Here is a 24123-nt window from a genome sequence, read left to right on the forward strand (position 1 = left end):
TTAATCACATTGTTTTGGAATTTTATTGCAACATTATACAGTTGATATAACAGTGCACAATTAAGTATGCTCAGTTCACACCTTGCTCTTGAGGAAATTACTTTTTATCTGTATTTGGATGGAGCACTTTGTATGGCAAGTGAGAACTTGGGAGTAATAAAGAATGCACACTGTGGGCGCTAGAGCTGCAATCTGAATAGTAAATAATAATAGTAATGATGGTGCCCTGTTAGTGAAATGTGTTTGGGAGGAAGATAAAAACACACAAACAAACCCTGGAAATAAGCAGCTGGAAATTATTCTTGTATGTTATAGTATATTATCTGTATTATAACAATGTCTTGATGTTCCAGCTAAAGTGGAGGAGGATGAGGATTGTGCTAGGTGCTGTACATAGCCAGAGAGGGAGAGATTTTCATCCAGTAAGCATTAGGAGAGGAGGCAGATATTGAGAGAGGGTAAGTAGGCGATACAGGATGCGTGAGATTATCAGACAAAACTGCCATCTCAGTCCTGGTCCTGCTCCTCACCACTGCTATACTGTGACCCACGCCTGGCTGCAGACCAGCTTGTATAATGTTCTGAGTGTGAGGAGTACTGTAAAGAGACAGTACATTGGGAGAGGCATGCACAGGCATGATGTGTGTGCCCGTGATTCTGAGAGGTAAGATTATTTCTGCACTTTTTGGTTTGTTTACTATTGTGTATTTGATGATGCTCAGGGAGTGTCAGTCTGGGATCTGTTCTGAATTCACTGGGCTCTGAATTTGGAGCTCTGTTTTCCCTGTTGTTCACTTGGCTTTTTTAGGTGGTGACAGGACTAAAAGAAGTCTATATCCATGCTTTGGGGAAATTCAGATTCACCTTATCATTTAAATCTCCACTTTAGGTAAAAGGTCAGCAGCACATTCAGATATTCGGTAGATGTTACTGGAAAATGTAATAGGGCTGCAACTTGGGGGTTCTGGGAAAAAAAGAAAATTATCTTTAACAGAAAAATATTCCCTAAACATGTAGACATTGATAGAGAATATTATTTTTGCAGCTAAAATATGGAAGGAATATAGAGCATTTAATTGAGATCTGGAGTATTTCTCAGCAATGTCATGTTATATAGTGGTTTGACTTACAAAATTCTGCAGAAAAGCTATCATTTTCTCCTGCATTCTATGGACTTTTTCCATAAGGGCTGCCTGAGTATTACATATATGCCAGTCTGGGATCCCAAGCGACTCTGTGTCGGGAAGATTGATGCTGGGCCAGATTATGCTTTCAGTCACACAGGTATAAATCTGGGGTAACTCTATTGTCTCGCTTCCACCGAGAAGAGGATCTGGCCCACTTTCCTTTCTTCTCTGCCTTTGAGTAATTGGCCCCGTAATGCGCCAGTGCTGCTCTCCTGTGATTGGCACTGATCGTTTCGCTGTGACAGGACGTCGGCGGTGGTATGTACTGCTTGAACACTGACATTCCGTACTTTGTTACAGTGTGTTTTGATAACGTTATCTGTAAAGAATGTTCCTTGCACTGATTATGGTTATTAAAATATACAGAGATCAACAGATATGGCGAACAGCTGCTTAGTCAGAGCTGATGTGAGAAATTTGATTTAATGTAAGTTTCACAATTTGAAACTATATCCTCTAGAAAAACACAGGCGATTAATCCCTACTGCATGCAAGCTAGTTGACTTTGTTTAAAATAGGATTATATCAGATGATAAACAGACACTGGAATTAAAGCACCTTTTTGAATATTGTTGAAATATAGAATTAAAAAAGCAAAGAGGAGAGTTTCTCTGTTTTGGGGGTTTTGTGATTGTTGTTTTTTTTCTTATCTTTTTTTTTTTTTTAATGATATACTGGAGTGTTTAAATAATATTTGTGGGACCTATCATGCAGATGTCATAGTGCTGTAAGAAAATACCTGTGGTATTTAGAGCCAGCGATGCAGTCCTTTTAAATATCTGTATTGCTCTATAAAGGCAGAGAGTGCTTCCCAGCATTCCTTATGGAACACAGGGAGAATGGCATGGACCTCTTGAATAATTAATATGGTTTTCAGAGCAGTAGTCATGGAAACCCAGGCAGTGTCACATATATGGATTTTAGGAATTAGGCACGTTTTGAATTGCACATTTAGCCAAAAAAGAGCATGCTGTAAGTCCTAGAGATCAGAAGCATTTTCTCAGTGAGTCTCTTGTTTACACTGACAAATACACATATCTCATATATTTTTGGATTTAAGTAATATTTGGGTGCCTAAAATTTACATGGTAGCTCTCTAAAGAGCCGTTAAAGGTGCTAACTGCCATAAGTCTTCCTTTAGATGTCTTCCTCTTTTTTTCTTCCTTTTTTTTTCTTTTTTCTTCTTCATCCCAGACCCCTGAAGATATTAGGATGTAGGTTTTAAACTGTATAGCCAATTGCTATTCACTTAAAGGACCACAGCTTTACCACTAAGTTGCTAGGCCCTTTCTATTAGTTCAGTTGTGTGGCTTTTTTATCTGTCTCAAAAAATGTCTCTTCAGGATCAATATCGTCATTACCTTGGGTGTGTATGTGGAAGAAGTCAACCAGGCAGCAGTGAAAAGCTATCATCCAGTCCTCAGTAATATTGTACGTGTAAAGAATAAAAATACATGGAAGTTATTTATAGACCATAAACCCTCTGGTTTCATAAACCATTTTATACTATTATTTGTCCAAGTCTACAGAGTCTCTCCTGAGTTCATGGCACACTCAAAAGCCTCTGTTCTTTATTTCTGGCTGTTTGAATTGGGAAATTAATTAGAAATACACTTAGCAATTTATGGACATGAAAAAGCCATTTGGCCCAGTAAGCCTGCTTTCTTTTACCTTTTTTTATCCTCATTTTGTTTTGTCACTCTCTTTCAATCTACTCTCTACTAATAAAAATATCAATCTGTTTCATAAACTCATTGAGACTTTGTGACAATAATATTACTTGGCAGTGTAATATGGCACATTCATTACTCTCTAAGCAAAATGATTTTTCTTTACATTTTGTGATCCAGATTCCTCAATTAGATGCACACTTGCAGCTTTCATTGAAGTCAATGAGAGTTTTATAGCTGTCACTGATAGCAGATACTGGCTCTTTATTTCCAAATGTGAAATGATGCCCACAGTTTTGTTTTTTTTATTTAAACTGGTAATGAACAGGTTCTCTCCCTCTCCCACATCTCTGTGCTGGATTTAAAATTTTCCTAAATATGAAATGAAAGATTTCTCTTCAGTCATTTGAAAGTTATCTCTTTCCTAGTAAGAATAAATTCAGTCACATTGGCCTGTCTTGACAACAAATCTTTAAGTATCCAAGGTGGTTCAAGGTTTTTAAAGTTGCACCCCCTCTACAGTAAAACTAACTTACCTGTGTGATGCTTAAAACTGGACAGAATTCCAGTTGTGAAGTAGTTATTAGAGAAATCATCTCACTTCCTATGATTTGTATTGCAGCTCTTTGTTGATGCATCTCTGTGTCCTTGTTGCTTTTTCTTTTACTGCAGCCATAGACAGAACAAATGGCTTCAGAGATTTTTCTACACTAAGCTCTAAATACCTTCCCACTTGCTCTGAGCACTGTTTGGCTGTTCCTTTTCATGTGTATTCCCTCTTTCCTGGCTTGTTACGCTACAGCACTCCCAGCTAAGTTGTCCATCTGTAGACCTTTAAAAAGATGTATGTTAGTGATGGAAATAGTCATAAAATCAAGAGGACCAACTCAGAAAGATGTGTAAATGTCTGGTGCCTATTGGAAACATCTCATAATTACCCGAGGACTTTCAAGACTCCACCCCAGAAATCCCACGCAGTTGATAATCTTCTCAACTGTAGTGTTTTCTGGGAAGAGTTGCAGGGAGTTAATTAAAATGCTGTGTCCTTCAGCCTTTTAGAGCGATTAGAGAAGTTAAAAGGGGACAAGAATATGGTCCAGGGCTGTAGCTGCATGCAAGACAATTTATTGGTGAACCAAACTGACATTCCCACAAAAGCAGCTTGGGTCACATGAGAATTATAACTAGCTGAAGAGCTGGTCTTCTGGGTGTGTTTGATTCTCCTCATTTTCTGCTGCCTTTCAGGTAGGACTCCAGAATGTTAGTGCTACGTACCTTCCTTCTTCCATTGTGAACTGATACATTCATGGTACCAGTACTATTTGTTATGCTTCCCTAGTCATAGAAGAAGTCGCCTTAATGACAGCTTTTGCAAAAATCCAGTTGTCTCACGGTTTTAATGCAGAAAGTTATTTAGCAGTTACTTAGTTTCCTTCTCACAGAACTATACATATATTCATATATACAGAGACACACACAAACACTTAATATTACAGTCTCAAACAATTGATGCTGCTGTCATATCTGCAAGTAATCTGCAGTACCATCATTGCTACGACCTTTCAGACCGCTGAATGTAAATCAGATTCTTACCCTCTGGTGGTCTCTGTGGCAAACTAAAATTACTCACAGATTGTGTTCGAACAGTGCCTATCAAGTCAGATGACAATGCAAGAAGCGTATCATCATTCTGGTTGCACTGGCATATTTCCAATGCTACACCAACTGCAATGTTTTACAATGCAATCTGTGGTTTGTCAGGGGAAGTGTGTGTACACCTCTGTTAGCTGTCACATGCTTGCTCATAACCATTGTGTTCTCCCTGACTTCTACCCCCTATTGATGGAAATCCCTATTCTTGTTCTTAAAGCATCAAATCTTTGAAAACATTATTGGCTTTGTGGATTTGGGCTTTTTAGATTGACATGTTACAATAGCAGCATGCCGGGTGATTGGTGGAAGATACTTCACATACCATATTCTGCCAAATTTGCATCTTTCTTTACAGGGACATTTTGAAGTCCAGGCAGGTGTTTTAGCACTTGGAAGTTTTAAGTAGGGTGCAATGCCAGGCCCCTGGGGAGAAGCCAGTGTGAGAAGCAGCAAGTGCAGGGTAGTGGGGTAGAACTGGAAATTCTCCTTGTGGGCTATTAAAATCATGATCTCCTGGCATGATCCCATGGAAAGATGTGTGTGGGTTAGGTTCTCTCCTGCAGAAAGCAAAGTGACCATGATCACAAGTTTCATTCATTGCTAAAGAAAGGTTATGATTAGACTGAGGGAATAAGAGGATCAATAAATATGATTTCCACAGAAATTGGTAGGTAGATGAATGAAGAGCACTGTTTTGTTCATCCACTGGTGCTTCGCCTGTGACTGTAACAGCAGGAGTCTTATTATATCTTGCCTTTGTTAGACCTTTCAACTTTATAATTTGTCAGTTTTCACCAAAAGATGCAACAAGGGGGAAGATATTTGTGTTAGCCAATCTAGGTTTTGACCTCTAGAGCCTTGATTCTCAGAGCACTCACACGGAGTGGGTGGGCTTGAACTGTAATTCTTACAATGGCATTCACCGTGTTGGACTTTCTCTGGGATTCCTCTCTGCTCTCAGATGTGCAGTGGAGAAAATCAGGTAGGAGAGTGATAGTCCATCCCTTTTCTCCTTCTCTGAAATTGTACATTTAAGTAGCTGTAGGAATATCAAAACTTAACACATTTATTTCCAGCTTAACAGAAGAAAAAAATGTGTTTGTTTGGATATCTTGGTGTTCATAGTCTGTTTTCATCATCTGTCCAGGATTGTGTAAAGGGCTGGTATGAAGCTAGATTAAACAGGCTCAAAGCACAGCTGATCTGTCTTTTAATACACTGTCAGTAGAAGAGACTGTCTGAATGCTGCAGTGGGCTTTAGATCTTGGTTCCATCAGCTCACAGTGGAGATCAGGTGAACCACTGTACCTCATAGAGCGAAAGAAACTGAAGCCATGGAGCTTTGCCACAAATCTCCATGGCACATGGCCAGTTAAGAGCTGAAATAGGTTGGTATTAGCGGCAGGGAAGTCTGAAAATGCTCTAATCATACCTATCCCAGCAGGGCTCTTAGTGCAATGACAGGACGATCGTCTTGACAGACTTTGAGAACTTTCTTCTTTAAACACACACAAAATGGAGGGGGGGCCTGAAAAGGGAAGGAGGGAGAGGGAAAGACAGAAATGGCTTTAACTCTGCTGATGTGGCTTCTTTAATTTGCTGTCAGTGATGCCACCGATGTTAATTCTGGCAAGGTTAATTATGAGAAATTAAAAAGACGCTCAGAACAGACTGTACCCTTCGTACTCCAATAAAGAGGCAGCTCTGGCGTGAGAAAATTTCTTCATTAATATATATCCCCAAAGGGCTACTGCATACAGCTTTCTGAATATGAATCATAAACTCCCAGGGACCCTGCAGGAAGCAGGGGAGATAGGATTCAGAGGAGATTGACTGTGTTACTTTTACTGCTTCAGGAGAATGACGCTCAGGCTGGCAGGAAATCACCATGCCGGTGACATTTGGAAAGAAGAATTTATTAATTTGCATGTTGGCATGTTACAAGCTTTGAAATACGACTTTAAATACGCTCTGTACAGACACTGCTGTATCAATGTTCGGTGTGTCAGTCTGTAATACATGCAGCTGTTAACATGGAGCTTAGCATAAGCATTGTAATTGTTTACCATTTAGTATTTTGCAAAAATGGCTTTAGGGCATGCATTTATTTCTCAGGAAAATTTCACTGGCTTCTCACAAACTAGGCACTGTATACCCTTAACCTAATACATTGTACTAAATGGCAATGTGGTTATACCAGATACATTGTAGAAAGTAAACTGAGGAGAATACCGCATACAAATTGTGCTGCTCTGAAATACAAGTGGAAAAAAGAATGTGTCCCAAAACAATAATCTATAATTTATATTAGTATAACTTGGCAAAGCCACATTACCAGGCAAATATAAGTGCAAATGGAGCTAAATAGAAGTGAAATACCTCAGTGATACTAAGTTTCAGCAGAAATAAAGCCCTGTTGTTAAAAAATTATGCACTTAGACCATTTGCAGTTGTGACTCTCCGATGCTGAAAGGGTGTTCCAAAGTGCTGGTGCAATTCTGAAGTCTCTTCCCAGGAAAGGTATTACTACAAAGAAAACAGTTAAACAAAGTTAACTTACAGCACCGAGGTCTAAAAGGAGGCCAGAGAATTAATTTTCATAAGAAAACATGTCTTTTTTTTCTCCTCTAATACACAGTGAAGCACTGATATAGAGCGTGTAACCTTTCATTCAAGAATCTCAACAGTCTTCAGAAACATTAATTAATTAACCTTAATAGCAGCTATAGTCCATGAGTATTATTTTGAAACTTGTTGTAAATGGTCATTCAGAGGACTGATAAAAATCAGTGGAGATGGACCTCTAAGAAAAATGAAACATTACTTACAGCAATTGAGAGTACTCTGGAACAACCTCTTAGGAGAAGTTGTTATTTAAGCAGATTGCTTTTTCAGGGAGGTTCCGTTGTATATTACTCTTGCGATTAGCAGTGTAATTTTGGGCAGGAGCAGTCTGGAATACTGTGTCAGGACTTGTGGGAAACTTCTGCACATCTGTAGTCCCAGTGTGCTGGGATCTCTGTTTTGACAGCTCTTTGTATACCAAGTTAACCCCTGCTTATCAATATAATTTAATTTTTCTAGTTGCTTTGTTAACATGAAGCTAGAGGTACAGGTAGACAGTGGCAGACAAGGCCACAGCACAACGTGACGCGGTACTGCTGTGACTGAGGAACAAAGTCAGGAAACCCCATGGCCATTTTCTTTGTTCTAACACTGGAATCCCACTTTCTACCTATATAACTAAACATCTGCTATCAAAACTAAGGGAAAGATTAGGTATGTGCTATAAAAATGGCATTTCCTTTGCCACTGAAAAATGACTTTAACATTTCCAGGAATAAAGACCTCCTTTGTTTTCTCTGATTCTAATCCCTGTCTCCAATTTCACCTTAGAAGTGTGTGTCCCTCCCAAACCCTGAATCCCCGCTGTCACCAGCTGTGCATTTCTTGGCAGAAACCCACTTATCAATGTTAAGGATGAACTTTGAGGCTCATTGAATCATTCATTGTAATCCTCACGTAACAAGCATAACATTTCAGCAAGATTTCTAATTACCTTTTGACTGTTTTTTTTCCATAATGCCCTGTTGCTGTTGGAATGGCTCTCATGGCATACACAGAAATAACATTAGACTGTAAATCTATCGACTGGAGCAGTGGTAGGAAGAAAAAATGTAGAAGGGGAGAAGGTCATTTTTATAATTAGTGTAATATATCAACATGCTAGGAAACTGAAATGGAAGAAGTTGTTAGAAATGGAAATTTGACTGAAAGTGAAAGTTCATCTGCGAGTCTCTTCTTCCCCACTTCCCTTCTGTTACCTTACTCTCCAAAGCAACCCTTCTGACAGCTCCTGGGTATACTGTTCTCACAGCCTCAGCCTGCAACCCAATACACAGGCAGGGTTAGCTGCTTGCACCCTTCTGGAGGACAACTGCTTTAAAATATTCACGTAGTAGAGATGGGCACTGTTCTCAAGTGACTCCAAAGCACTGCTTCCAAAGCCCTGAGGGGAGTAAAACAGCAGACCAGTGCAGGACTAGGTTATGCAGCTGTGTCCTCACTACTTCCCATTCAGGTCTGCGTAGATCAATTAGAAAGCCCTGTTTGTGCCCAGACCTCGCTAATTGGTGACCACTGGACACCCAGTAGTTCCCAGCATCAAAGGGAGGAGTAGCAGCATGTGTGAGTCTGAGCTCCACGGTGAGGATGGTCAGAGTCTGGTCAGATGAGATAAGCCCTATGTACTGATACACATGGTATCAATTGGGAATCAATATACAGGCTACTGGGATGGGGAACAGCTGCCCTAAAATCCTTTCAAAATCTTTTCTAGCAGTCTTTCCCAGACATCAGCGTATTATTTAGGCAAAGATCATGAAAACTGCTCTGTTTTCAGCTGGATTTTTCATCTAAAATGCAGCTCACTCGCAACTTGTTACTGTCTAAAGAGAATGCTAACACTGCCACATTTCCTCATTAGCTTTGCATAAGACAGACTCCTGTGTCACAGCTGATGGAGCCTTTATGAGCCTTTTAGCCAAATGACTGATGTTTCCCTCGTTATGTCAGATCTGAGGGCACTGCTGGCATCTTTCTTTATTCGCTGTCTAACACCATCAATCGAGCAGCTGCCATGCACCCATGATCAGGCTGATTATTAAAATGTGCTCAGGAGGCTGCCGACACCAATTTTCTTTCATCTGAAGAGGCCAATATACACTGGCTCAAGCCGACAGTTATGTACATGGAATATTTAGTGCAGGAACCAGCAGGTAAGACTGAGGCTGATTCCTTACAATCTGGATCCAGTCCACTGGGATTATCATTAAGATGTTATAGAAACAATGGTGATGTATGTTTGGTTTTTTTGTCTCCTTTTTAAAATAGGGAAGTTGTTCTTTTTGTTAGGGGGCCCTTTCTCTGAACCATAGCCCTTCCTCTTACACCTAGATGTCCCTGGTGATGTGGGGTCGCAGCCATTGAAGAGCTCATTAAACTTGAGTCCTGGTAAAAATGGGCTCCTACAGGGTTGCTCACCCCTAAGGTTTATAATACTAGTTTTGCTCTGCTGTCGCTTCATTCACTGATATGTCAGTCTCTTTCAAAGGGAGACAGCCCTTGCCTTCTTTCTGGAGCTAATAGTAAAAAAAGCCATCTGCAAACAATGTAGTTCAGAGCCATGGACTGACCCAGCATGTCAGGGATTGATCAGGAGCTCGAGCTCACCTGGAGTTTCCCTACCAACAGCAAACACAGCGGCTTGGCTGCATGCTCAGGTGTGCAGCGAGGACTAGGAACTCTCCTGTTAACTCACTTATGCCTTTGGGGTCTCTAATCTTGAACAGCTTCATCTCCAAATAGTAAGTTTAAATCTTTATTTCTAATGCACTTGTCATGTTGACATTTAAGGATGACCTGTGAAGGTTTGATTGATTGTTTTTTGTTTTAACTCCAGACCCATATGTTTTGTAAAGGAATATTTTAAGTTTAATGGTTATCAGATGTAGTTTTGTCTTAGTACAGCAATGTGGTTGTGTGTGACTAAAAGGTATAGCCAAATGCATGTCATATAGAGATTCTATACATAGGATTATGTACATATTATGAGTAGACTGTAGAATAGCACAAGAGAGGAGGAGGGGAAGAACCTCTGCAGATGTCTGAGCAAACCAGACTGCAGACCAAGCATGACTATCGTTGACTTTCACCAAGTTCTAGTTGGGAAAAAGAGGGCAGAAGTTTTATGCTCAGAGGAGGTGGATCCCTCCTCTTGCCCTTGTTCTGCCCGGTCTGTTAATATGCCCAGGCCTCCCTTTCTCTGCATTGTCTTTTAAGTGGACCGGTATGCTTCAGAAGTGGTTTCTGCCTTTGTGAGACTGTTCATTCTCTCCAGTTGCTGCAGTGTTTAGACCCAATCTGTAAATTGGTGGGAGATGAATTCTAGCAGCTGTGCCACTCCCTCAGTTTGAGTAATGTTATACTGTCTACTCCTGGTCCTACAGCAAATGCATCCCGAGCTATATCACACTATATAAATACACACATTTTTCCACAATTCCGTTTTTATTTTTCTCAAAAAAAAAAAAAAAAAGAAAAAAGTATTAAGCTGCCTGTATTCCTTGGGGATGGGGATCCCACATAGACCCCATGATAATCAAAACCACTCTTAAACTTAGTACTACTAATTAGCTACATAGCACTGCTGAGCAGTTAACACTTTTATTGTCTGTCTCAAGCTCACACCGAAGAGGTTATTTCTCTTGAAGAAAGCCCTCTCCTTGGGGAAGAGACTAGAAAGGACCAGGTGAGAGTGACTGAATTATCATGATACTGAGAGTGAAGCCCCAGTTACTTTGAAACCTGTTTTGTTCCTGATGTATCAGTAGGAGGGTTTGCTGCGAGAGCTGGTGTAGGGACTGGTGTAAAGGTGTAAAGAAGACAATTGCAAAAAGAAGAATTTTTGATTATGGTCTTAAACCTCCAAACAGCTGTGTGTCTCTGTTGCCTTTATGACAGTAATTTTGTGTGGCTGAGTGTGCATGTATGGTGTGTGTACTGAAAATTCAAAGGCCACGGTCCTGTGCAGTTTTTACACTCTTACTCTGTGAATGCTACAGAATCAACACAAACTGTAATAGCATGATATTCTATGGTATTAAGTGAATATGTTTTTCATGGCCCACCTGCTAGTGTAACTAATTAACAGCCATTCTCATTAATTACATTGATCAGGATCATAAAATAATTTCAAATTGCTGAACATGATCAACAGGAGTAAAATGGTTTCACTTTAATCCCTTAATGATTTTTTTCATGATTAATCAAACAAAATATATGTAGTTATTTGATCCATTTTTCTTCTTCTTGGAACTGCAACTCGGAGCAATTACAGTAGACATAAAGTTGGTGCAAGCAGAACTACATTTCATCCAGTAGCTAATTAAGCAATAAGGCACAATAGGATAGGGGGTGTGTGAGTGTTGTGAGAAAATCACCCCCCTGAGGATTTTTTTTTTTTTTTTAAAAAAAGGTACACATGAGGACTTCTGCTCCCCCAGGAATCTGATTATCTTCATATAACCACATACCCTGCAATTGCCTTCTTGCTAGCAGGAAGTTCTTTAAGATTTTATATGAAACTGAATTAGGGGGGAAAAAAATCTTGCCAGAGTCTGATCAGAGAAATGGTGAGCTGTAGTCTCAGCATCTAACTGGAAGGCTCACCAAATCAGATATCATTTACAACCTGTAAATACCCAGTCACAACCTTTTCTCAATAAAACCAGCGTTTACTGCCAGTTCTTTGGATGTTGTATAGATCTGTCTTTGACAGTATTTAGCTCTTTTTTGATGTGCAAACAAATATGGCCTTTGTTCACATTAGCTTCAGACAGTTGATAAACCCTTAACTATTCCATGGTTAAACAAGAAGCTTTGGTATATGTATGTGCATGAAATAACATATGAATGTGAATTTACAATGATGTTTGTCATAATATATTATACTGTTATTACTCCTCCTAATTATCTCAAATTACTGAGACGTTAACAGTGTTTTGCATGGTTACAGAGCTAGAATGCTTTGTAGCTATACTGAGATACCAGCATGTTTCTGTGCATGGTAAGTCATAGATATAAAACTTATACATAGGCTGGAATGGGCTGCCCAGGGAGGTGGTGGAGTCACCATCCCTGGATGTGTTTAAGGGTCGTTTGGATGAGATGCTGGGGGATATGGTGTAGGGGAGAACTTTGTAGAGTAGGGCTGATGGTTGGACTCGATGATCCCAAGGGTCTTTTCCAACCTGAATGATTCTGTGATATATTTAAAAAAAAAAAAAAAAAAAAGGATGGTGTAATTTCTGATAGTTATGTGCACGTGAGCAGAGTTGCCCAGACTCAGAGACCATAATGCTCGGGTAACTCCTAAAGACTAAAGCCTAGCATCTCCTCTCAGGGAGAACCGTGCCTGGTGTCTCCCAGCCCTGACCATCTCTGGTGCAGATACGGTGGGCTGCTGTCATGCTCCCTGAGAAGAGAGCTCTGTAGCCCATGTGGTCGGAGCACCCTGTGCTCCAGCTGCCCTCTGTGGCCAGACGTGGCAGGAGGTGTGGGAGCAGCCTGCAGGTCCTCTGAGCCGTGCTGCTGGCACCTGGGGTGGGTCACCCTTGGCTTGCTGTGCCCTTGCGTGCGCCGAGGAGAAGAGGCGTGTGTGATGGACGACGTTGTTACTGGACCTGAACGACCAGGCAAATTCAGTAATTTGTTCCCGTGAAAACTTTACCGGGCAAACGTTTTGTACTTAAGGCTTGGAGATTTTTTCCTGATTTGATAGCTTGCGGTTGGGCTTACTGTGGCTTACCCAGCAACAGGAATACAATAGTGTAGTCTGTCATGATAATGCTTTCTGTGTGGTCATAAAGATCCACAGTATTTAACCTAGTTTTGCATGAAATAACTAGATTTAGATCAATCACAGTCATTTTGTAGAAGAGAGAGAGAATATTAACTTGGTCTTGAAATGTGATTAATTCCAATTTGCTGTTTTCAAAGATAAGCAATGCTCACAATCCTGTTAATTAAAAAATTTGGAGTTTTCCATTTTACTTCATGCACTATTTTTTAATGAAATAAGTTTGTCTTTTTGCTTCTTATGACTGATGCCTGGCTCAACATGCCACAGGCTTCCTGAAGGAAAAGTAGTGTGTACTTGTTGTGACCCTATGAAATGAAGATAAATGGTCTCATGCAAGATACATTATGGGCTTTATGACATGCATAAATATACAGTAGATTGTATCCTTTCTATAAAAATGTTCTTAGATTTCTAATACTGTGTTTTAATGCAGTTTTGTTAACAGGATGACAAATAGTAAAAATGTGTAGGTATTAAAATAGGATCCCAGATTTGTGTGCTGTTCATTCAACTGTCAGCAATTGCTGCTTCTCAAAGAGCAGTCTGACTTTGACCTTGCTAAATATTCATTTCATGTCTCCGGCATTGCTTGATTAAGTCAGGCAACTTTCTGTGTGTAGCTGTACTTGGCATGAGTCTGACTGCCATGTGGAAACACTTTTTTGGTCAAGGTTAGGAATGAGCAAGACCTTGTTAAAAACTAAACAAGCACAGGAGTTAGGAGATTTGCATGATCTAGAAACACTGGTTTCTTATGAGAACTACTGGTTTCACATCTTATCTTTAGTGCACAGCAGTTGTCAGGCCTGCATTATATATTAAGAGAGGAAATGTCAGTTATTAACGTACTGTAAGTGGCCTAGCTAGGAATACAAAATGACCTTTAAAGCAAAAGCTGCAAAAAAGGGGAGGGGAAATAAAACATAGATTTACTTTATAATTTGCTTTAGTATTTTTATTGCAAGTGTTTGGCATTTGGATTTTACATCTTACTTATGCTGCTAAACTCAGCTACTAATAAAAACAATGATGACAAAACCAATAATCGCTCTTTGAAAAACATTTTACTGCACTGTGAGTGTATATGGGGGGTGGGTGTGTGTGTGTGCTGTGTGTTTTCTGTCTGCGCCCACGTTGCTCAGTCATTACCTCTAAATCCCTGATTGAAAACCACTGTTGCTAACAAGCCGCACTGTGCTGAAGTGTAAGTCACTCATTAATTGATGGGTTGTGGGACAGATTCTGAATGTGCAGACAGTTGTGCATCAAGTATTCTGCAGTACTCAGTTGAGTCGTGTTATTTGACATGAGCTTAGTGTCTGATCCTGTATCTTATTTGGAAAATACATCTTAGCGCAAATTGTGTGTGTTTAAAATTGGATTGTCTAATTATTCTTGTTATTCAAGAAGACAACAGGGCATAGGAATGTTTATACCTGTAAATATCCAGGTGTTTTGCTCTTTTGAAGTAAGCAGCAGTCAGAGTTGATAAATGTCTTGGCTGGAATTTAGCAACACAATGAACCTCTGTATAGATATCCCACATGGTATCAATTGAAGCTCCATTTAAGACCTAATCGTTGGCCCATACAAGCAGAGGAAAGCTTGGCTAGACAGATGGAAAGAGCTGCTTTAAGAAGGGATCAGAAAAGGCATTGCTACTCGGCTGGCCTAAATCCACTAATCTGATGTTATTATTAGCGATAAGGAGCAGCGACCAGGATAAAATCTCATTCTCTGCAAATGTCATTTAAATAGGACTCTGATATTTTCCAGTCAAGTAGACAGGCTTTAGTCAAATAGTGAGCACTTTATTTGTAAATGCAGGAGGAAAAGAAAAGCTTTAGTTCAGCAAGTTCTTAAGATGTCAGCTTACCAGTATTGATTAATCGTTCAGCAGTGGCAGCTGTTTCTTTATTAAAAGCGTAGCTCTCCATACAAAAGATATCAGATGTAGGAAATGTTTGTTGACAATTTACCTTTTCTCACAATGTGGCAAGAGCTCAGTCTGTTACACATTCCTCCACATTCTGGGCTGCAACTCAGATAATACCCATGAAGGAATGTATTAGTCCATCTGCACGAGGTAGATTGTGGCAGCTGGACTCCGCTGGAAACGTCGCTCTGTTTGAAACAGACCTGCAGCACCAGTTCCCAGCATGGGAATTAATTCATGGAGAGCCGGTGCTGCTTAGGAAAAACCTTTGCTTTGGCTGTGTATGGATGTGTTTGGAGTATACACACAGGCTCTGGCCTGATGAAGCCAGAGCAAAGGAGACTGATGCCTGAATTTCACACAATGAGGGGTATGACCTAAGGTGCATTATTGTCCACTTGTATTTTGCATGTTTTAAAACCTTTGACTCCACCCACAGCTGAATCAAGTGGTTGGTCCAGTAATTTGTCACACCACACAGGCACCCAGAGGTGTGTATGGACACGGGGACTTATGCAGCTATGCACAGACAGATGTTTCATCTCTTTGAATACATTTCTCCTTAGACTTAAGACATGGCTTCTCATGCTGATTTTTGAATGTCTGATCCTGTGGACTCCCTCCATGGAAAAATGGAGGCAATTAGATGCATTTCAGGCTGAAATGATTCATCTTTGGAGTCCCCCATTGCTGTTTAGTGTAGGGGAAACCTATGTGTTCAGTGTAGGCTCCTGTGACCTCATTTTCTGAGAGTATTTCTAGAACTAATGAAGTTGAATCCCACTATTAACTGATTGTGGAACAGTGAAAGCAAATATTGCACAGTGTACTAGGAGTACAAGCCAGTCTTATCCTACTGCTTATATCTTCTTTTCTTGCCAAATGCATAGCTGAAGAAAGAGAGTTGCTTTTCCAGGGGATTAGAAGGGATCTTAAGTCACATCATCATACATAATGTCTTTTCTTATAATGTAAGTACAGTTAATAACCAAATATTATTCTGGAAATTTGAATAGTTTCTTTGCTGTACACCACCCTCCACTGAATCTCCTTTCTCCTGTTTCCTCTTTTGGCTTCCTCTTTCAATCTGAGCTCTCCTGCCATGTTATTCAGAAGTAAAGCAGTTTGACTGATAGCCTCTGAATTTGGCCTCGGCTTTCATGAAGGCAGGGGAATTAAAATGGATTAAAAAATGACAAACTCTTGTCTCACCTTCAGCAAATGTATAGCTATAGAAAGAAAAAAAGAAAGATGCTTTTAAATCCTTGTGCTTATTGAATGCCGAGCACTCCTGTTCTTGGGTTAGTATACAGGGTTTTTTTATGCCAAGTACATCTCATGCTAGTGCATGCTTGAGGAGAACATGTCCATGTTACGTGGAGTTGAAACTGTTCAGTACCTGAGCTATGGCTGAATAAGCCAATTAAGGACTTAACCAAATCTTCACTGTCATGTCCGAATCCTTGGAACACAATAAATTATTTGATACCTTGTCCTTTTCATTTATATGATATTCCTTTATACAGCAAGCTGGCTTCTAGTAGATATTAGATGTATGAGCTTACTCCTTGAAATCCCAGTCTGTGGTTTCTAAGAGTTTCTGTTTAGATGAAAACCCGAATTAATTTTTGAGCTCTTTGAGGTGTTTATTTGTGATTATCCTAAACAGTTTTGCAGTAGGTGGTGAAATACTGATTATTAGTCCCTGATTCAATAACTGCAAATTTTCATACAGATTCTCTGATAGTATTTATACTTTTAAGGTTTCAAAAAATGAAGTGTCTCTGTCAAACAGTCAAGCAGACCAGATTTCACTTGTCGTCTTTTGTTACTGAGACTCTGACATTCTGTTTGTCTCAAATGCCTGTAGGTACAGTTTGGGTTTTAGGTGTTCTGCATTAGTAATTTATGGAGTCATCCAGCAGTAAATTCACCCATTGACCTTTGTTCGTGCTGTCCGACTATTTATGGTTAAGAACCCAACTGGGGCGATCTGGTGGATAATGTATGTTACTGTGGTGTGTCAGGCATTTCTTTTCATTTAGAAATCAAGATTCATTTGTAAATGGTGTTTGGAAAATGGCATCTTCTACACTTACCAACTCGATTTACTTACTAATCTGTTGTATAGAGATCAGTAGATGACTGCTGTATATTTTTGTCCAAGATTTATATTTTTAAGAGAAAAATAATATTAATCAAAATGTCAATACAATTGTTTGTTCACTATTGATATTATGGTAAATTGAATAAGCAGTTCCCTAGAGTTGACATTTCTTTGCTTCTTACAGTAACCCTTCGACAGCATATATAGACTCATGGAAGCCAGGGTTTGATATAACTTGATATAGATATGGCTCAACATTAGACATATAAATTTCATATTTGTCTTGCAAATACTGCTGCTGCTCTGTTGTTAGCTGTTTTGAGCAGAAACTGGTATGAAATCTCTGTAGTGGATACTGCCAGTGGTAGTGGGGCAGCCTGAACCCAGAAAGTAGATTTGCCATCTCCAGCCAGGGTAAAGCTCCAGACTCCCCAGATAAAAAACATATTTCATTTACACTCTTTGTATAATCCTTATTAAAAAAACCACAACCAAACAACACAAAAAACCCAAAAACCAAAGCCAAACAAACAAAACAAAAACCCACAAAAAAACCCCAGAACAAAATAAACCCCAACCCTCCTAAAGCCCCCAACCAAACTAAAACCAAACACCATCACCCTCCCAAAAAATCCAAACCTACAATGATTTATTTAAAATGCCAAAGTTGGAAGAATCAAAGTTGCTGTAAGTTCCCATCTGTAAGTCATGATGAGGTAAAAGATCTAATTGTGGCTTTGTAAGGAAGTCAGTAGGATTTGAGGGCATTCAGTTGCATTTGAATGGCATAATGTAGAAAACGGTCAGGACGATAGCATTTAGGCCAAAGCTCTGTTCTCTGGCACACAGGAAAGTCCTTTGCTATTAGCAATACTTGCCCATCCGTGACTAAGGGCAGCACTTGGTCTGTTGTTTTAGCAAGAGTTAGATATAAAGTCAGCTTGATACCCATCCCCCCCTCCAAATTTCATTGCTAATACAAACTGATAGTTTTAAATTGTTAAGAACAGTCATTACTGGCACCAGTTATCTGTTTTTAAATATCCACTATTGTAAGTATTTGAATAATGACATGGAGGAGGAGGGAAACATGACAATGAAATATTTGCCCATTGTTTTTATGTGGCACCCCCAAATACCACGCATGAGCTCACCTTTAGTAACTGTCTGCAGAGTCAAGAATTACTGAAGTTTGGGGAACCTTCTTTTACTTTTAATTAAGAAACAGTGTTTGAAATATACAGTGTGAGGGCCATGTTTTATTGGCTTGGGTGCAATCTGGCAAATACCTTCTGCCAGCAATGCCTCTTTCTAATGGGAGGCGCTCCCCAGTGTCCAGCAGGAAATGACTGCAGGCTTGGACTGATGTGAGAGCACCGAGAGGGATCCTTTGCAACCTGTGCTGATGGATTTTAAAGACACAATTGTGTATTATTTTCTAAAACACACCTAGAACATAAGATGGTTTTAGTGTTAGCTCCTAGGGACCACAGGAATGCAAATTGAGAGCGCTGTATTTATAAAATAAAAATAGGTACTGGTCTGAAGCTGTCTGCTAGAGTAGAAATGAATTTTAAATTACATGTGCCTGAGGCTTTACCTTACTTGCCGTGGGCAAGGCAATCCTCCAGCCATGGCACTGTATGCACAACTATGCTACTAACAAAACACTGCTTTGGGAATAACTGAACCTATACATTTTGTAAAGCTTTTCCTTCTGCTGAAAAAATATTACCAGATGATTTTTTTTTTGCCATCCTTCCTGCATTTTTACTCTGTCATGCTCAAGTTAATGCAGAGTTAAACACAAGGCTGAACTTCCACTCTGGCTGAAAGCGGTGCTCTGCTAATGCCATCTATGAATCTGAAGCTATGAGCCAGATTAATGGAAATGAGATGTTCCACTTTTCCACCAGCCCTAAAAGTGATTCCCTGCCTGGCGGGGCGAGTGTAGAGGAGACTTGCTTTCTGCTTAGTGTAATTATAAAATCCAACCAGACCAGCAGCACTTGAAAATATCAGCTTCCAGAATCAGCAGAATCAAAATACCAATCCAGTCTTGCACATCCTACTTTTTATTTCTCTTGGAGCTCTGTGGTGATGCTTGTATTTTTGAGAGGAGCATTTACAAGAAGTTTTCATATGCAGATTACGTCAGTTTTTAATCAGTAGTCATATGTGGGAGCATGTAAGCAGGAAAAAAGTAAAATTTTTTAAGTTGTTGGGTTTTTATTTGCTTGTGTGCTTTTCAATGCCTGATAAGAAGTATCTCTGCTTAATTGGAAAGATGCTGCAGCTGCCAAGTAGAGCTGTTGGCTTGAGTGGGATTGCTCATGTGAGTAAGGGCAAGTTCAGGCCTTTTTTGTGTTATTTGAGCCTCTTCTTCCTAGGAATATAAAATGTCTTTTGGCAATGGTAATATCAAATGATGAAACTAACACTGGAGAGTTTAGTATTTACAAAAACTCAGTAAAATAAAGAGCTCTAGAGATTTGATTCCTAAGTCCTGAAAGCAAGTATAAAAACCTCCCACATCCATGAATGTATGTTGAGCAGAAATGAAACATTTAGATTTTGCTTCTTTTTCTATTTGTGCCTTTAGGGGGCTGTAGTAGAAATGGAATACATAATGTATTGACAGGAGATATATATTCCACTTGTGAGTAAGGCTCTGAATCCTCTTGGCTTCACTGTTTCTGAATCATCATGTCTTTCCTCAGTGGAGAGATAAATATGGCATTCACTTCAACCCATTTAGCCCATTATTCATTTATATAAAGCAGGACCAATTAAGACATTCTTTTGTGTATTTGCACATTCTACATATGGAGCAAAAGGGAGTTAAAAATATCTGTTGCAGCAAATGTGACAGGATGCTCTCTGAATACTGAACATGTTACTCCTGCAATTCCTCTGAGCAGTAAACTGACATTCGAGAACTGCTGAAATACACAAATAGACACTTGTTTGGTTTTGTGTTTGCTCTGTTTCTGATGTATAAGATTCATAGTCACCCACTCACTTATCTAAAAAACCGCATTCCTTTCCACTTTCCCAGCTGCCTGCTACTGAGTAGACAGCGTATAGGCACAGCTCTTCAGCCATGGACAGAGGCAGAAGTGACCAAATAGTTTCTGAGGCAGATGTCAGTATTCCAGGAGGGTTCACTATTAGGTAGCACTGGTGTATCAGAATGAATTATTTTATTGGTATTGCTGCTTTCTTTCAGAACATGTGTTTTGACTTTTTGTTCAACCTCTGAGAATTTGAGAAGAGAATGAAGTTAAAAATAAAATAATAAAAAACCCCTAAGAAATTCCTGCTATTGCAGGCTTAAGGAAATAAGCCAAAATATACATTTTCAATTCCAACAACATTTCAGAATGGTATAAGTCTCTGTTGGCGCAAGTGTTTCTTGGCACAAAATGCTGATTATATATGTCTCAAGGAGACAATCAGCATGTTCATACAAAAGTCTCAATCCCTAAAACACAATAACATGTGGTTGCCACTAAAGATTTGCTGTCGAAATAGATAAGAAAAGTTCTTCTGGATTACGATATGGAGCTTTACATTGAAAAGCTTTGTTTTGCATTAAAAGGTAGTTTGTGGCATTGTGGAGTGATGAAATGGTATGCAGCATAATACGGTTTGAATGGAAAGGAAATACAGTAAGATATAAACTGGTTTGATAGTATTTTTCCTAGCAACTCAGTAAGATTTAACTATTTCATTTCTGCCCAAAACAAGTCAGTCCAGTCCTTACTGAGGAAGATGCGGTGGAGTGCAAAGCTTTTCCACAAGACCTCATGTACTGGCACCGTGGTCCAGTTGCAGATGGGCAACTGCTGCTTTTGCAGGAGGGGCTGTCTGGGGGAAGGCAACGGAATGGCCTAATATATTTTGGTGGGTCAGAACTTACATGAATAACTACTGTCTTGTGGATCAGTATAACAGTGATGGATTCACGTGCATCGCTTTGTATCTTTTGTGTCTGCTAGGCTGAGTTTTATGTTTTTCACCTCAGATCCTTTCCGAATCTCTGTATTGTGGCTTAGAACTTCAACATCTTTTTTGTGCACAAGTTTGTGAATGTCAGTGTGTATCCTGGAAATTTCTGGTTGTGCAGCTTTGTTGTGTTCCTGTGATGAGTCTTGTGGGGTTGGAAGAGGCCGTTTATGAACAGGTCTGGCTTTCTCAGCAGCTCAGACCCCAGAAGTGCACCCAATGGAGCCCCCCCATTGGGCTGTAGAGGTAAAGGCAGAGGAGAGCTGTGCTGCTTGGCTGGAGAAGGCTTTGTTTCATCCCTCTAGCAGGGCCTGTGCCAAACCCCCTGTGCTGTAGTGTGTCTTTTAGAAAGACTTCCAATGCCTGTTTAAAGGCTGCAAATGGCAGTGATTCCCCTGCTTTTCTAGTTAAGTTGTTAAAATAGTTATTATTTTGTTATCGTTGAAAATTGATGCTGCGTAAACTGGTTTGAATTTGACTGGCTTCAGCTTCCAAGCACTGGATCCTGTTACGCCTTTTTCTGCTAGATTAAATACCCATCTGCTCCCAGCAATCTCTTTCCTGTGTAAGTATTCATAGTCTGTGATCAGGTTGCCTCTTAACCTTCTCCTTTATGAACTAAATAGACTGAGCTGTAGTCTCTCCTTGTAAGGCAAGTTTTTCCAGGCGCTCTAATAGCTCTTGTAGCTCTTGTCTGAATCCTTTCCAAGTGTTAGAGGAGGTAGGGAATAAACCAGCTACGCAGAGGAGGCCCACTTTTGTTTGATTGAGCAGTTTGGTATCAGGAATTGTTCATTCCTATTGAGAAGACTGAGAGGTACATCATGATGAAGAACAAAACCAGTGTGTTTCATCTGGCAAAAGGAGGGAAATTCATGTCTCTATGTCAAGCATCACTTTTCTAAAAAGACCCATCTTTTCAGTCATTAGCAGGAATTCAAACTAAACCTGTAGTTGTTTTCCCTTCTTGGTCCCTTTGTCGTATATATTACCCAGCATGTCCCAGTGTTGACCTGTGTGCATCAGATCTCATGACCTCTGATCCTACCCAATGTCTGGGGTAAAGGTTCTATATTTGCTTTGTATAATGCCAAAATAAGCATTAAAATGACCATGAGAGGTTCCCAATAGAAGCACCTTGATAATTGCATCATTTTAATTATTTTAAGAATTATTTAAAAGTAATAGATATATTATTTGTTACTTTAAATATATGTAGTGGATCACTGATCTACTTCTGCAAAAGAAGGCATCTGTATGCACAACTTAGCTGATCGATTAATATGGCTTTTCTGGCCAACTTTAGGGCACAAGGCAGCCCTAGTTTATTATTCGATATAACTGTAAAAACAGTGAGTTAAGAGGGAACGTCTGTCTCCCTCTTTCTGTTTCTCATTTTCTAAATAGCAAAATAACTACCTATAGGCAGATGTGACTATATTCTCATGCCATACAATTAAATAAGTTTTTATCGTATTGAGATTCTATTTAGTATAAACAACAAATGTGAATAATTGAAGATCTTAGTGAGGTCTTCATATTGATTGTATTGCCAGTGGTTTGTTTGTGCTGAGCATTTGGGATTCAATAGAAATATGTTGTAAATATGTTCTGCTTTAATGCTGCTCACATTTAAACACGGTACATTGTTAGGATGAGTCTTGAATTATTGAAGAATCAGAGCAACTAATCCTTGATAAAATCAGAATGCTTTAAAAAGTTTAAGCGAATCCTTTGTCCTTCAGGTTATATGACCTGAAAATAAAACTACGCAAAAAGATTTAATAAAACATAGGCTACCCTGTGTGAGAGCTCTCTCAAGGCTTTTCAAGGAGTAAATGGTTACCATTACCAGAGGTAATGTACTTCATTTGCTTTCCTAAGAAGCTACTTTGATATTAAGAGAAACTCCTAAGCTAGGATTGGAATTTAAACTCCTGTAGGGTATTTCATCTTGCACCCTAACAGACCAGCAGCTTGTTTGATTCTGAGGTCAACTGTATTACTGGGCACCAAACTGGCTTTAATAATTTCAGTGTTATTTCTCTTTTTTAAATTTTTTTTTTTCAGTCTGTGCAGCTTCAGTAATGATTTTGAGCTGTTATGTGCTGTGATTACAGAGTAGCTGATGATGGCTCTGTTCAGAGTTTCCCATTTAAAAAAATCTTACATATATTAATATTTTTCTCTCTCACCAGTTCTGCCTTTTAAGTGCAAAAAAAATTATTTTTGTGAATATGAAACTATACACAGTTTCTGTATTGTAATGCAGCCGTAGTTGGCTCCCTAGAGTACTTCTTGGAGCAGAGTTTCCCAAGGAATAGTAGTACATGGGTGCTTTGAGGGTGAAGAGATTGCCTCCCCACCCCCTCCTCTGCCCTCTTCCTTAACGATGATTCAGTGGAAATATCTATGTAAAGAAGGTACAATATATATGTGCGTGTATATGTTTAAAAGTAATTTATGCTTGTGTGTGACATTATGTATTTTGATGTGATTTTGATAAATACTCTCTATCTGTTTGCAAAGTAAAGCCATCGTTTGAATGCACTAGGGCCTGATTTAGTGTTTGCTGAGGTCAGCAGAGAGCTTCCACTTCATTTTGAAGGGATTTTGTTCTGGTGCACAAAGAGGGAAAGCTGATCCACAAGACTGTTGAGCTGTGCTTGGGATAGAAAGAATGGAAACTGCACACTGGAATGTGGTACTTGCCTTTAGACACCTGCAGGAGATGATGACCCAATGGAACTAGAAACAAATATGTTCTTGCCGGTTTTGCAATTTCCATTTCCATGTTGTATGAGAAAATTGTAGCCCGTTAAACTCCCTGCTTCATCTGTGAGCCGCTTTTCCTCTCCTTGCTTTAAAATGCTGCAACAGTTTCAACACAAAAGATACCCGTTTGCCTCCTGGGTTTCTCAAGCACTTATGTGTACGATTTTTACATTATACATTTTAATTTCCCCCTCTGGTAGTTGAGGTGCTGGGAAGTATAACATGAGGGCATTTAAGAAACTGGTGCAGGGTAAACACATCTACACACGTGTACCTACTCTGAAATCTGGCTCAACTTAACCAAAAATCCTCAGCAAAGACATCCTCTTTGGTGTTTGACACCAGAGCCTTGTGTTGACGAGCGA

General features: G+C 39.5%; 1 protein-coding gene across 3 annotated transcripts in view; it reads left to right on the top strand.

Moving 5' to 3' along the window:
- Window positions 1-24123, top strand: part of AFF2 (ALF transcription elongation factor 2) — a 349091-nt gene that overhangs the window by 46562 nt on the left and 278406 nt on the right. The gene's annotated exons all lie outside the window — the stretch shown is intronic.

This window comes from Strix aluco, chromosome 10, assembly GCF_031877795.1.
Source record: "Strix aluco isolate bStrAlu1 chromosome 10, bStrAlu1.hap1, whole genome shotgun sequence".
Classification (NCBI taxonomy): Eukaryota; Metazoa; Chordata; class Aves; order Strigiformes; family Strigidae; genus Strix; species Strix aluco.